Genomic DNA, 14397 nt, shown 5'->3' with positions numbered 1-14397 from the left:
GTATATGCATATTAAACTGACAATGCACATTCATTTGCATTTTTTTCAGTGAAGTGCAAATTATGTTCTACCTTGGGAAGGCATAGGGGATTTGAGCCCTACTCATGTTAATTTCTGCTCGTTTTGAGTTTGACTCGGTTATTTATTGTAATTACTGTTCGTTTTGGGTTTCATTGATTTATCAATTCTGATTTGTGGTAGTTTCACGCTTGGTAGATCATTTAATTTTACTTTTAATCATTTTTGGTTTAATAGAGCTCTTTACTTTTCATTGAAAAACTTATTTTGTGGAAAAGCCTTTTTAAATAATTTCTTTTTGTTTTATATTGACATAGTCTTTCAGGGAAAAAGTAAATAATAGTTTAAATTTTTTCGGGTTTTTAAGACTTTATAGTTTGGCCTTCTATTTGTACGCCTGAGAAAATTTTTCAGCAATATTTAAAAACATATACCCTTTTACAAATCTGGACACAAGTATTAGCGTTTAATTTAGTTTCATACCTCCTCTGGTTGACCTGAAATAGAAAACATGATACCATTCGCAAAAAAATCTGTTTACTTTGTTTGATAGCTTGGATACACTTATGCTATTTTGATTTGGTTAAATTTTAAGAGCAGAAGCAGCCCCGAAAGAAATGGTAGTAAAAATTTTTAAAAACTAAAGTTTGAAAGTAACTTCATGCTGATTCCAAATATATAAGATTTCTTAGGTTTAAAGTGATCCATCTAAATTGATTAGCATAAATATACATATAGTTTTAGATCAAAGGGAAAAACGCTCTCTAAGGGAAAGAAAGAAGGAAAAAGAAAAAATTCCAAAGGGATGGGTTCTTTACGAATATTTGCCCGTACATTCAATATGTCTGAGTACCCTTGAAAGAAAATATTCGCCCTTTCCTATGAGAAGCCAATATATCAAATACACAGTGGTGATCATTTGGAGAGAAGGGAGGGGACCGAGGGAACCTGTCGTTCTTGGGATACTGCTGAAATGCCTTATTGGGAATTAGCGTTAACGCAGAGCATTTTGATTTAATGTTAAAGCAACATTTAGTTTTTAAACATAATGGGCAAATGGGAGGATGGGCGTGGGAGGGGGATTAGTTCCCTTTCAACTATTAAAAAGGGCACTAGCCCTTTCTATTTTCAATCGAATGAGCCCTTTTCGAGGTTTCTACAACTCCTACGATACGAAGTGCCCCCGTCTAAACAAAAAAAAAAATTATTGTACCCACATCGCTCTTACTACAAAAATGTCAAGCCTTCCAATCACTTTCGACTAATAAAAGGGCACTAGCCCTTCTAATTTCCAATCAAATGAGCCCTTTTTGAGTTTCTACGTCAACACTTTCTATAAACACCTTATATGCCCCCATGGCATAAATTAAAAGCCTTGTCCTGAGGGCTGTAAGGGGGTAGTGATCCTCAAAGACCTAATTTCCTGTACTTCCAACTACGTTGAACAAAATGGCTATCTCAATTTTTGATTGTATGTGCTTGGGGAAATGGTGGGCGTCAGAAAGGTGTTAGTTTCTCTCCAATCACTTTCAACTATTAAAAAAGGCACTAGCCCTTTCATTTTCCAATCGAATAAGCCCTTTTTAAGTTTCTACCACAACACTTTGTACAAAAACATCTTATGCTCCCAGGGCATAACTTAAAACCCTTGCCCTGAGGGATGTTAGAGGGGTTGTCATCCTCAAATACCTAGTTTCCAGAACTTTTAACTACGTTGAACAGAATGGCTAGCTCAAAATTTTTATTTGATGTGTTTGTGGAAAAGGTCAGCAACAGAGTGGGGTTTAGTTGCCCTCCAATCACTTTCGACTATTGAAAAGAGCACTAGCCCTTTCAATCTCCAATTGAATGAACCCTTTTTCAAGTTTCTACGACCAAGCTTTTAATAAAAACCTTATATGCCCCCAGAGCAATCAAATAAGCCCTTTTTGAAGTTTCTACGACAACATTTTCTATAAAAAACCATATATGCCCCCTGGGCATAACTTACAACCCTTGCCTTGAGGGCTCTCGGGGCAGGGGGGGGGGGGGGTTGTCATCATCTCAAAAATATGCCAAAAAATATAATTTCCTGAACTTTCAAATACGTTGAACAAAATGGCTCTCTCAAAATTTTGATTCGATGTGTTTGGCGAAATGGTGGGCGTGGAAGGGGTGTTAGTTTCTCTCCAATCTCTTTCAACTATCAAAAACTGCACTAGCCATTTCAATTTCCAATCGAATGAGCCCTTTTCAAAGTTTCTACGACAACTCCTTTGATACGAAGTGTCCTGGTATGGGAAAAAAAAATTATTCAATACGAAGCCCCAAAACTGTTTGGGGGAATTCTGGGCGTGTGAGGGGGGGCTTGTTGCCTTACAGTTACTTGTAACTATTAAAAAGGGCTCTAGCCCTTTGAATTTCCAATTGAATGAGCCCTTTTTCAAGTTTTTATGACAACGCTTTCTATAAAAACCTTATATGCCCCCAGGGCATAAATTACAACCCTTGCCCTGAGGGCTGTGAGTGGGTTGTTATCCTCAAAGACCTAATTTCCAGAACCATCAACTACGTTGAACAAAATAGCTATCTTAAAATTTTGATTATATGTGTTTGGGGAAATGGTGGGCGTGAAAAGGGCATTAGTTTCTCTCCAACCATTTTCAACTGTTAAAAAAGGCACTATCCCTTTCAATTTCCCATTGAATGAGCCACTTTGAAGTTGCTACGACAACACTTTGTATAAAAACCCTATATGCTCCCAGGGTATAACTTACAACCCTTGCCCCGAGGGCTGTGAAGGGGGTCGTCATCCTGAAAAACCTAATTTCCAGAACTTTTAACTACGTTGAACAAAATGACTATCAAAATTTTGGTTGGATGTGTTTGGGGAAACGGTGGGCGTGAGAGGGGAGTTAGTTTGCCCTCCAATCACTTTCGACTATTAAAAAGGACACTAGCCCTTTCAATTTCCAACTGAATGAGCCCTTTTTGAAGTTTCTACGACAGCACTTTCTATGAAAACCTTATAAGCCCCCAGGGAAAAACTTACAACCCTTGTCCTGAAGGCATGGGGGAGTGTCATCCTCTAAGACATAATTTTTGGACCTTTCAACTACGTTGAACAAAACAGCTGTCTCAAAATTTTGATTGGATGCGTTTGGGGAAATGGTGGGCGTAAGAGGGGGGCTACTTGCCCTCCAATCACTTTCGACTCTTCAAAGGCGCACTAGACCTTTCAATTTACAATCGAATGAGCCCTTTTTGAAGTTTCTATGACAACGCTTTCTATAAAAAAAACCTCATATGCCCGCAGGGCATAACTCACAACCCTACCCCTCAGGGTGGTGGGGGAGTGTCAGTCTCAAAAACGTAATTTCCAGACTTTTTAACTACTTCAAACAAAATGGCTATCTCACAATTTTGACTGGATGTGTTTGGGGAAATGGTGGGTGTGAGAGGGGTGCTAGTCATCCTCCGATCATTTTCGACTATTAAAAAGGGCACAAGCCCTTCCAATTTCAATCGAATGATCCCTTTTTGAAGTTTATACAATACTGCTATCTATCAGAACCTAATATGCCCCCAAGGCATAACTTACAACCCTTGCCCTGAGGGCTCTGAGAAGGTTATCATTCTCAAAGACCTAATTTCTAAAACTTTTAACTACGTTGAAAAAAATGGCTATCTAAAAATTTTTGTTGGATATGTTTATGGAAAAGGAGAGGGGGGGGGGGGGGTTAGTTGCCCTTCAATCATTTTCGACTATTAAAAAGGGCACTTGCCCTTTCAATATCCAATCGAATGACCCCTTTTTGAATTTTCTGCGACAACGCTTTCTATAAGAAAAACCTCATATGCCCGCAGGGCATAACTTAAAGCCCTTGTCCCAAGGGTAGTGGGGGAGTGTCATCCTCAAAAACACAATTTCCAGAATTTTTAACTACTTCGAACAAAATGGCTGTCTCAAAATTTTGACTGGATGTGTTTGGGGAAATGGTGGATGTGAGTGAGGTGTTAGTTATCCTCCAATCACCTTCAACTATTAAAAAGGGCTCAAGCCCTTCTAATTTCTATCGAATGAGCCCTTTTTGAAGTTTCTACAACACTGCTATCTATAAAAACCTTATATGTCCCCAAGGCATAACTTACAACCCTTGCCCTGAGGGCTCTGAGAAGGTTATCATCCTCAAAAACCTAATTTCTAAAACTTTTAACTACGTTGAAAAAAAATGGCTATCTAAAAATTTTTATTGGATATGTTTATGGAAAAGGAACGGGGGGGGGCTATTTGCCCTTCAATCATTTTCGACTATTAAAAAGGGCACTCGCCCTTTCAATATCCAATCGAATGACCCCTTTTTGAATTTTCTGCGACAGCGCTTTCTATAAGAAAAACCTCATATGCCCGCAGGGCATAACTTCAAGCCCTTGTCCCAAGGGTAGTGGGGGAGTTTCATCCTCAAAACACAATTTCCAGAATTTTTAACTACTTCGAACAAAATGGCTGTCTCAAAATTTTGACTGGATGTGTTTGGGGAAATGGTGGATGTGAGTGAGGTGTTAGTTATCCTCCAATCACCTTCAACTATTAAAAAGGGCCCAAGCCCTTCTAATTTCTAACGAATGAGCCCTTTTTGAAGTTTCTACAACACTGCTATCTATAAAAACCTTATATGTCCCCAAGGCATAACTTACAACCCTTGCCCTGAGGGCTCTGAGAAGGTTATCATCCTCAAAAACCTAATTTCTAAAACATTTAACTACGTTGAAAAAAATGGCTATCTAAAAATTTTGATTGGATGTGTTTGTGGAAAAGTTCGGTGTGAGAGGGGGGTTTAGTTGCCCTTCAATCACTTTCGACTATTAAAAAGGGACTTAGCCCTTTCAATATCCAATCAAATGACCCCTTTTTCAAGTTTTTACGACACATTTTCAATAAAAGCTTATATACCCCAAGGGTATAACTTACAACCCTTACCCTGAGAGCTGCGAGGGGAGTGTCATTCTGAAAATTGTAGTTTCCGGACGTTTCAACTACTTTTAAGAAAATGGCCATCTCAAAATTTTGATTGGATGCTGGATCAATGGTGGGCGTGGAAGGGGTGTTAGTTGCCATCCAATCACTTTCGACTACTAAAAAGGACATTATCCATTTCAATTTCCAATCAAATGAGCCCTTTTTGAAGTTTCTACGACAACGCATTCTATAAAAAACATATATGCCCCAGGGCACAACTTACGACCCTTGCCCTGAGGGCTATGGGGGGTATCACCCTCTGAAAAATATGTTAAAAAATATAGTTTCCAGAACTTTGAACTACGCTAAACAAAATGACTATCTCAAAATTTTGATTGGATGTGTTTGGGGAAATGGTGGGAGTGGAAGGGGTGTTAGTTGCCTTCCAATCACTTTTGACTATTAAAAAGGGCCCTAGCAATTCCAATTTCGAATTGAATGAGCCCTTTTCCAAGTTTCTACGCCAACTCCTTTGATAAAAAGCTTTCTGGCATGGGAAAAAAATTCGATATGAAGTCCCACAAAGATATATTTTCCAAAACTTTCAACAACGTTGAACAAAATGGCTATCTCAAAATTTTGATTGTATGTGTTTGAGGAAATGGTGGGTGTGAGAAGGGCGTTAGTTTCTCTCCAATCACTTTCAACAATTAAAAAAGGAACTAGCCCTTTCATTTTCTATCGAAAAAGCCTTTTTGAAGTTTCTACGACAACACTTTATATAAAAACCTTACATGCTCCCAGGGCATAACTTACAATTCTTGCCCTGAGGGCTGTGAGGGGGATTGTAGGCCTCGAAGACCTAATTTCTAGAACTATTAACTACGTTGAAAAAAATGGCTATCTCAAAATTTTTATTGGATGTGTTTGGGGAAATTGTGGGCATGAGAGGGAGGTTAGTTGCCCTCCAATCACTTCCGACTATTAAAAAGGGCACTAGCACTTTCAATTTCCAATCGAATGAGCCCTTTTTGAAGTTTCTACGACAGCACTTTCTATGAAAACCTTATAAGCCTTTCAGGGAAGAGGCTTATAAGGTTTATATAGTCCTGATTGCTGCGGGGGAGTATCATCCTCAAAGACATAATTTCCAAACCTTTCAACTACGTTGAACAAAACAGCTATCTCAAAATTTTGATAGGATGTTCTTGGGGAAATGGTGGGCCTGAGAGGGGGTTATTTATCTTCCAATCACTTTCGACTAGTAAAAAGGGCACTATCCCTTTCAATTTACAATCGCATAAGCCCTTTTTCAAGTTTCTACGACAACGCTTTCTATAAAAAAAAACTCATTTGCTCCCAGAGCGTAACTTACAACGCTTCCCTGAGGGCTCTGGGGGGAGGGTCATCCTCAAAAAAATAATTTCCAGACTTTTTAACTACTTCGAAAAATGGCTGTCTCAAAATTTTGACTGGATGTGTTTGGGAAAAAGGTGGGTGTAAGAGGGGTGTTTGTTATCCTCCTATTATTTTTGACTATTAAAAAGGGCACAAGCCCTTCTAATTTCAATCGAATAAGCCCTTTTTGAAGTTTCTACAACATTGCTCTCTACAAAAATCGTATATGCCCCCAAGGACTAACTTAAAACCGATGCCCTGAGGGCTCTGAGAAGGTTATCATCCTCAAAGATTTAATTTCTAAGACTTTTAACTACGTTGAATAATATAGCTATCTAAAAATTTTGATTGGATGTGTTTCTGGAAAAGGTCGGCGTGAGAGGGGGGTTAGTTGCCCTCCAATTACTTTTGATTATTAGAAAGGGCACTAGCCCTTTCAATCTTCAATCAAATAAGCCCTTTTTCAAGTTTTTACGACAATGCTTTCAATAAAAGCCTTATATGCCCCCAGGGCATAACCTAAAACCATTATCCTGAGAGCTGTGGGGGGAGTTTCATCCTCAAAGACACAATTTCCTGATCTTTCAACTACTTTGAACAAAATGGCCATCTCAAAATTTTTATTGGATGTATTTGCTTAAATGATGGGCTGGGGGAATGGGCTGGGGGAATGATGGATGGGGTTTTTGGGGGATTGGTGGGCGTGGAAAGGATGCTAGTTGCCTTCCAATCACTTTCAACTATTAAAAAGGGCATTAAACATTTCAATTTCTAATCAAATGAGCCCTTTTTGAAGTTTCTACGACGACGCTTTCTATAAAAACCATATATGCTCCCAGAGGATAACTTTCAACCCATGTTCTGATGGCTATAGGGGGTAGGTTGTGTCATCCTCCCAAATATATTTTAGAAAATATAATTTCCAGAACTTTGAACTACGTTGAACAAAATGGCTATCTCAAAATTTTGATTGGATGTGTTTGGGGAAATGGTGGGCGTGGAAGAGGTGTTAGTTGCCTTCCAATCACTTTCAACTATTAAAAAGAGAACTAGGCATTCCAATTTCCATTTGGATGAGCCCTTTTCAAAGTTTCTTTGCCAACTCCTTGTATACGAAGTGTCCTAGTATGGGAAAAAATAATTCGATAGGAAGTCCCCAAAAATGTTTGGGGGAATGCTTGGCGTGAGAGGGGGTTTAGTTGCCTTCAAATTACTTTCAGTGATTAAAAAGGGCACTAGTCCTTTGAATTTCCATTCGAATGAACCCTTTTTCAAGTTTTTATGACAACGCTTTCGATAAAAACCTTATATGCCCCAGGGCATAGATTAAAACCCTTGCTCTGACGGCTGTGAGGGGGCTGTCATCCTCAAAGACCTAATTTTCAGAACCTTCAACTACGTTGAACAAAATGGCTAGTTTTGTTTTAGTTAAGAGTTTAGAGTTTTAGCTTAGAGTCTTAGCTTAGAGTTTTTGTTAGAGTTCTAATTTAGTTTAGTTATAGTTAAGAGTTTGTAGTTTTACCTTAGAGACTTAGCTTAGAGTTTTAGTTTAGTTTATTTTTAGTTAAGAGTTTAGAGTTTTTAGCTTAGATTCTTAGCTTAGAGTTTTTGTTAGAGTTCTAGTTTAGTTTAGTTTTTGTTAAGAGTTTAGAGTTTTTAGCTTAGAGTCTTAGCTTAGAGTTTTAGTTAGAGTTCTAGTTTAGTTTAGTTTTAGTTAAGAGTTTCAAGTTTTAGCTTAGAGTCTTAGCTTAGAGTTTTTGTTAGAGTTGTAGTTTAGTTTAGTTATAGTTAAAAGTTTTGAGTTCTACCTTAGAGTCATAGCTTAGAGTTTTTGTTAGAGTTCTAGTTTAGTTTAGTTTTAGTTAAGAGTTTAGAGTTTTTAGCTTAGAGTCTTAGCTTTGAGTTTTTGTTGAAGTTCTAGTTTAGTTTAGTTTTAGTTAAGAGTTTAGAGTTTTAGCTTAGAGTCTTAGCTTAGAGTTTTTGTTAGAGATGAAGTTTAGTTTAGTTTTAGTTAAGAGTTTAGAATTTTTAGCTTAGAGTCTTAGCTTAGAGTTTTTGTTAGAGTTCTAGTTTAGTTAAGTTTTAATTAAGAGTTTAGAGTTTTTAGCTTAGAGTCTTAGCTTAGAGTTTTAGTTAGAGTTCTAGTTTAGTTTAGTTTTAGTTAAGAGTTTAGAGTTTTAGCATAGAGTCTTAGCTTAGAGTTTTAGTTAGAGTTGAAGTTCAGTTTAGTTACAGTTAAGAATTTAGAGTTTTAGCTTAGAGTCATAGCTTAGAGTTTTACTTAAAATTGTAGTTTGGTTAAGTTTTAGTTAAGAGTTTCGAGTTTTAGCTTAGAGTCATAGCTTAGAGTTTTTGTTAGAGTTCTAGTTTTGTTTAGTTTTAGTTAAGAGTATAGAATTTTACCTTAGAGTCTTAGCTTAGAGTTTCAGTTAGAGTTCTAATTAAGTTTAGTTATAGTTAAGAATTTAGAGTTTAAGCTTATAGTCGTAGCTTAGAGTTTTAGTTAAGGTTATAGTTTACTTAAGTTATAGTTAAGACTTTAGAATTTTAGCTTAGAGTCTTAGCTTAGAGTTTTTGTTAGAGTTATAGTTTAGTTTAGTTTTAGTTAAGAGTTAGGTGTTTTACCTTTGACTTTCAGTTAGAATTCTAGTTTAGTTTTAGTTAAGAGTTTGGTGTTTTACCTTAGAGTCTTACCTTAGAGTTTTAGTTAGGGTTCTAGTTTAGTTTAGTTTTAGTTAAGAGTTTAGAGTTTGTAGCTTAGAGTTTTTGTTGAAGCCCTAGTTTAGTTTTAGTTAAGAGTTTAGAGTTTTACCTTAGAGTCTTAACTTAGAGTTTTTGTTAGGGTTGAAGTTTAGTTTAGTAATAGTTTTGAGTTTTGAGTTTTAGTTTAGAGTCTTAGCTTAGAGTTTTGGTTAGAGTTCTAGTTTAGTTTAGTTTTAATTAAGAGTTTAGAGTTTTTAGCTTAGAGTCTTAGCTTAGAGTTTTAGTTATAGTTCAAGTTTAGTTTAGTTTTAGTTAATAGTTTAGAGTTTTACAATAGAGTCTTAGATTAGAGATTTAGTTAGACTTGAAGATTAGTTTAGTTACAGTTAAGAATTTAGAGTTTTAGCTTAGAGTCATAGCTTAGAATTTTACTTAAAGTTGTATTTTTGTTAAACTTTAGTTAAGAGTTTCGAGTTTTAGCTTAGAGTCTTAGCTAAGAGTTTTTGTTAGAGTTCTAGTTTAGTTTTAGTTAAGAGTTTAGAGTTTTTTCTTAGAGTCTTAGCTTAGAGTTTTAGTTAGAGTTCTAGTTTAGTTTACTTATAGTTAAGAATTTAGAGTGTTAGCTTAGAGTCATAGCTTAGAGTTTTTGTTAGTGTTCTAGTTTAGTTTAGTTTTAGTTAAGAGTTTAGAGTTTTACCTTTGAGTTTAAGTTATAATTCTAGTTTAGTTTAGTTATAGTTAAGACTTTTGTGTTGTACCTTAGTTTAATACCTGAAAGCTTTAGATAGAGATTTAGTTTAGTTTTAGTTAAGAGTTTAGAGTTTTTACTTAGAGTCTTAGTTTAGAGTTTTAGTGATAGTTGTAGTTTATAGTAGTTTCAGTTCAGAGATTTTAGTTTAGGGTTTTTAGACTTTATTCTGAGAATATATTATTTGTTGAAACTCTAGTTTAGTTTAGTTTTAGTTAAGAGTTTAGAGTTTTAGCTTAGAGTGTTAGCTTAGAGTTTTTGTTAGATTTGAAGTTTAGTTTAGTAATAGTTAATAGTTTAGAGTTTTAGCTTAGAGTCTTAGCTTAGAGTTTTTGTTAGAATTCTAGTTTAGTTTGGTTATAGTTAAGAGTTTGGAGTTTTACCTTAGAGACTTAGCTTAGAGTTTTAGTTTAGTTTAGTTTTAGTTAAGAGTTTAGAGTTGTTTAGCTTAGAGTCTTAGCTTAGAGTTTTTTGTTAGAGTTCTAGTTTAGTTTAGTTTTAGTTAAGAGTTTAGAGTTTTTAGCTTAGAGTCTTAAACTTAGAGTTTTTTAGTGACGTTCTAGTTTAGTTTAGTTTTAGTTAAGAGTTTAAAGTTTTAGATTAAATTCTTATCGTAGAGTTTTAGTTAGAGTTGAAGTTTAGTTTAGTTATATTTAAGAGTTTAGAGTTTTTTTAGACTTAGAAACAATTTTTGTTGAAGTTCTAGTTTAGTTTAGTTATAGTTAAGAGTTTTAGCTTAGAGTCTTAGTTTAGAGTTTTAGTTAGAGTTGAAGATTAGTTTAGTAATAGTTAAGAGTTTAGAGTTTTAGCTTAGAGTCTTAGCTTAAAGTTTTTGTTAGAGTTCTAGTTTAGTTTAGTTTTAGTTAAGAGTTTAGTGTTTTACCATAAAATCTTAGCTTAGAGTTATAGTTAGAGTTGAAGTTTAGTTTAGTTTGTAGTTAAGAATTTAGAGTTTTAGCTTAGAGTCATAGCTTAGAGTTTTACTTAAAGTTGTAGTTTGGTTAAGTTTTAGTTAAGAGTTTCGAGTTTTAGCTTAGAGTCTTAGCTTAGAGTTTTTGTTAGAGTTCTAGTTTAGTTTTAGTTAAGAGTTTAGAGTTTTTTCTTAGATTCTTAGCTTAGAGTTTTAGTTAGAGTTCTAGTTTAGTTTACTTATAGTTAAGAATTTAGAGTGTTAGCTTAGAGTCTTAGCTTAGAGTTTTAGTTAGAGTTCTTGTTTAATTTACCTATAGTTAAGAATTTAAAGTTTTAGCTTAAAGTCGTAGATTAGAGTTTTTATTACAGTTCCAGTTTTGTTTAGTTTTAGTTAAAAGTCTGGTATTTTAAATTTGAGTTTAAGTTAGAGATATAGCTTAGTTTAGTTTTAGTTAAGAGTTTAGAGTTTTATCTTAGAGTCTTAGCTTATAGTTTTTGTTAGAGTTCTAGTTTAGTTTAGTTTTAGTTAAGAGTTTAGAGTTTTACCTTAGAGTCTTAGCTTAGAGTTTTAGTTAGAGTTGAAGATTAGTTTAGTTACAGTTAAGAATTTAGAGTTTTAGCTTAGAGTCATAGCTTAGAATTTTAATTAAAGTTGTAGTTTTGTTAAACTTTAGTTAAGAGTTTCGAGTTTTAGCTTAGAGTCTTAGCTAAGAGTTTTTGTTAGAGTTCTAGTTTAGTTTTAGTTAAGAGTTTAGAGTTTTTTCTTAGTCTTAGCTTGGAGTTTTAGTTAGAGTTCTATTTTAGTTTACTTATAGTTAAGAATTTAGAGTTTTAGCTTAGAGTCTTAGCTTAGAGTTTTTGTTAGAGTTCTAGTTTAGTTTACTTATAGTTAAGAATTTAAAGTTTTAGCTTAGAGTCATAGCTTAGAGTTTTTGTTAGTGTTATAGTTTAGTTTAGTTTTAGTTAAGAGTTTGGTATTTTACCTTTGAGTTTCAGTTAGAATTCTAGTTTAGTTTTGTTTTAGTTAAGAGTTTGGTGTTTTACATTAGAGTCTTAGCTTAGAGTTTTAGTTAGAGATCTAGTTTAGTTTAGTTTTAGTTAAGAGTTTAGAGTTTTAGCTTAGAGTCTTAGCTTATAGTTTTAGTTAGAGTTCTAGTTTAGTTTAGTTTTAGTTAAGAGTTTAGAGTTTTTACCCTTGAGTCTTAGCATATAGTTTTTTTTGAAGCTCTAGTTTAGTTTAGTGTTAGTTAATAGTTTAGAGTTTTAGCTTAGAGTCTTAGCTTAGAGTTTTAGTTAGAGTTGAAGTTTAGTTTAGTTATAGTTAAGAGTTTAGAGTTTTAGCTTAGAGTCTTAGCTTAGAGTTTTTGTTAGAATTCTAGTTTAGTTTGGCTATAGTTAAGAGTTTGGAGTTTTACCTTAGAGACTTAGCTAAGAGTTTTAGTTTAGTTTAGTTTTAGTTAAGAGTTTAGAGTTTTAGCTTAGAGTCTTAGCTTAGAGTTTTTGTTAGATTTCTAGTTTAGTATAGTTTTAGTTAAGAGTTTAGAGTTTAGAGTTTTTAGCTTAGAGTCTTAAACTTAGAGTTTTTTATTGACGTTCTAGTTTAGTTTAGTTTTAGTTAATAGTTTAGAGCTTTTAGCTTAAATTCTTAGCGTAGAGTTTTAGTTAGAGTTGAATTTTAGTTTAGTTATATTTAAGAGTTTAGAGTTTTTTTAGACTTAGAAACAATTTTTGTTTAAGTTCTATATTAATTTAGTTATATTTAAGAGTTTTAGCTTAGAGTCTAGGCTTAGAATTTTTGTTATAGTTGAAGATTAGTTTAGTAATAGTTAATAGTAAAGTGTTTTATCTTAGAATCTTAGCTTAGAGTTTTTTTTAGAGTTATAGTTTATTTTAGTTTTAGTTAATAGTTTAGAGTTTTACATTAAAGTATTAGCTTAGAGTTATAGTTAGAGTTGAAGTTTAGTTTAGTTTGTAGTTAAGAATTTAGAGTTTTAGCTTAGAGTCATAGCTTAGAATTTTACTTAAAGTTGTAGTTTGGTTAGGTTTTAGCTAAGAGTTTCAAATTTTACCTTAGAGTCTTAGCTTAGAGTTTTTGTTATAGTTCTAGTTTAGTTTAGTTTTAGTTAAGAGTTTTGAGTTTTTTCTTAGTCTTAGCTTGGAGTTTTTGTTAGAGTTTTATTTTAATTTACTTATAGTTAAGAATTTAGAGTGTTAGCTTAGAGTCATAGCTTAGAGTTTTAGTTAGAGTTCTAGTTTAGTTTAGTTATAGTTAAGAATTTAAAATTTTAGCTTAGAGTCATAGCTTAGAGTTTTTCTTAGAGTTCTAGTTTAGTTTAGTTTTAGTTAAGAGTTTGGTATTTTACCTTTGAGTTTCAGTTAGAGTTCTAGTCTAGTTTACTTTTAGTTTAGAGTTTAGAATTTTAGCTTAGAGTTTTAGCTTATAGTTTTTGTTAGAGTTCTAGTTTAGTTTAGTTTTAGTTAAGAGTTTAGAGTTTTTTAGCTTAGAGTCTTAGCTTAGAGTTTTTGTTGAAGCTCTAGTTTAGTTTAGTTTTAGTTAAGAGTTTAGAGTTTTAGCTTAGAGTCTTAGCATAGATTTTTTGCTAGTGTTATAGTTTAGTTTGGCTATATTTGAAAGTATAAATTTTTACCTTAGAGACTTATCTTAGAGTTTTAGTTTAGTTTAATTTTAGTTAAGATTTTATAGTTTTTTAACTTAGAGTGTCATATTATTGTTTTTTGTTATAGTTCTAGTTTAGTTTAGTTTTATTTAAGAGTTTAGAGTTTTTAGCTTAGAGTCTTAAACTTAGAGTTTTTTATTGAAGTTCTAGTTTAGTTTAGTTTTAGTTAAGATTTTAGAGTTTTAGCCTAGAGTCTTAGCTTAGAGTTTTAGTTAGAGTTGAATTTTATCTTAGTAATAGTTAAGAGTTTAGAGTTTTTAGCTTAGAGTCTTAGCTTAGAGTTTTTGTTGAAGTTCTAGTTTAGTTTAGTTTTAGTTAAGAGTTTAGAGTTTTAGCATAGAGTCTTAGCTTAGAGTTATAGTTAGAGTTGAAGTTTAGCTTAGTAATAGTTAAGAGTTTAGAGTTTTAGCTTAGAGTCTTAGCTTAGAGTTGTAGTTAGAGTTGAAGATTAGTTTAGTAATAGTTAAGAGTTTAGAGTTTTAGCCTAGAGTCTTAGCTTAAAGTTTTTGGTAGAGTTCTAGTTTAGTTTAGTTTTAGTTAAGAGTTTAGAGTTTTACCATAAAATCTTAGCTTAGAGTTAAAGTTAGAGTTGAAGTTTAGTTAAGTTAAGAATTTAGAGTTTTAGCTTAGAGTCATAGCTTAGAGTTTTACTTAAAGTTGTAGTTTAGTTAAGTTTTAGTTAAGAGTTTAGAGTTTTAGCCTAGAGTCTTAGCTTAGAGTCTTAGTTTAGAGTTTGTGTTGAAGTTCTATTTTAGTTTAGTTTTAGTTTAGAGTTTTAGCTTAGACTTAGAGTTTTACTTAGAGTTCTAGTTTAGTTTAGTTTTAGTTAAGAGTTTATAGTTTTAGCTTAGAGTCTTAGCCTAGAGTTTTTGTTGAAGTTCTAGTTTACTTTAGTTTTAGTTAAGAGTTTAGAGTTTTACCTCAGAGTCTTAGCTTAGAGTTTTTGTTATATTTGAAGTTTAGTTTACTTATAGTTAAGAGTTTAGAGTTTTAGCTTAGAG

The sequence above is a fragment of the Artemia sp. Qi Xiang Cuo genome, chromosome 7 (assembly GCF_049724085.1).
Source record: "Artemia sp. Qi Xiang Cuo chromosome 7, ASM4972408v1, whole genome shotgun sequence".
Taxonomy (NCBI): Eukaryota; Metazoa; Arthropoda; class Branchiopoda; order Anostraca; family Artemiidae; genus Artemia; species Artemia sp. Qi Xiang Cuo.
Note: the sequence above shows the minus strand (reverse complement) of the source record.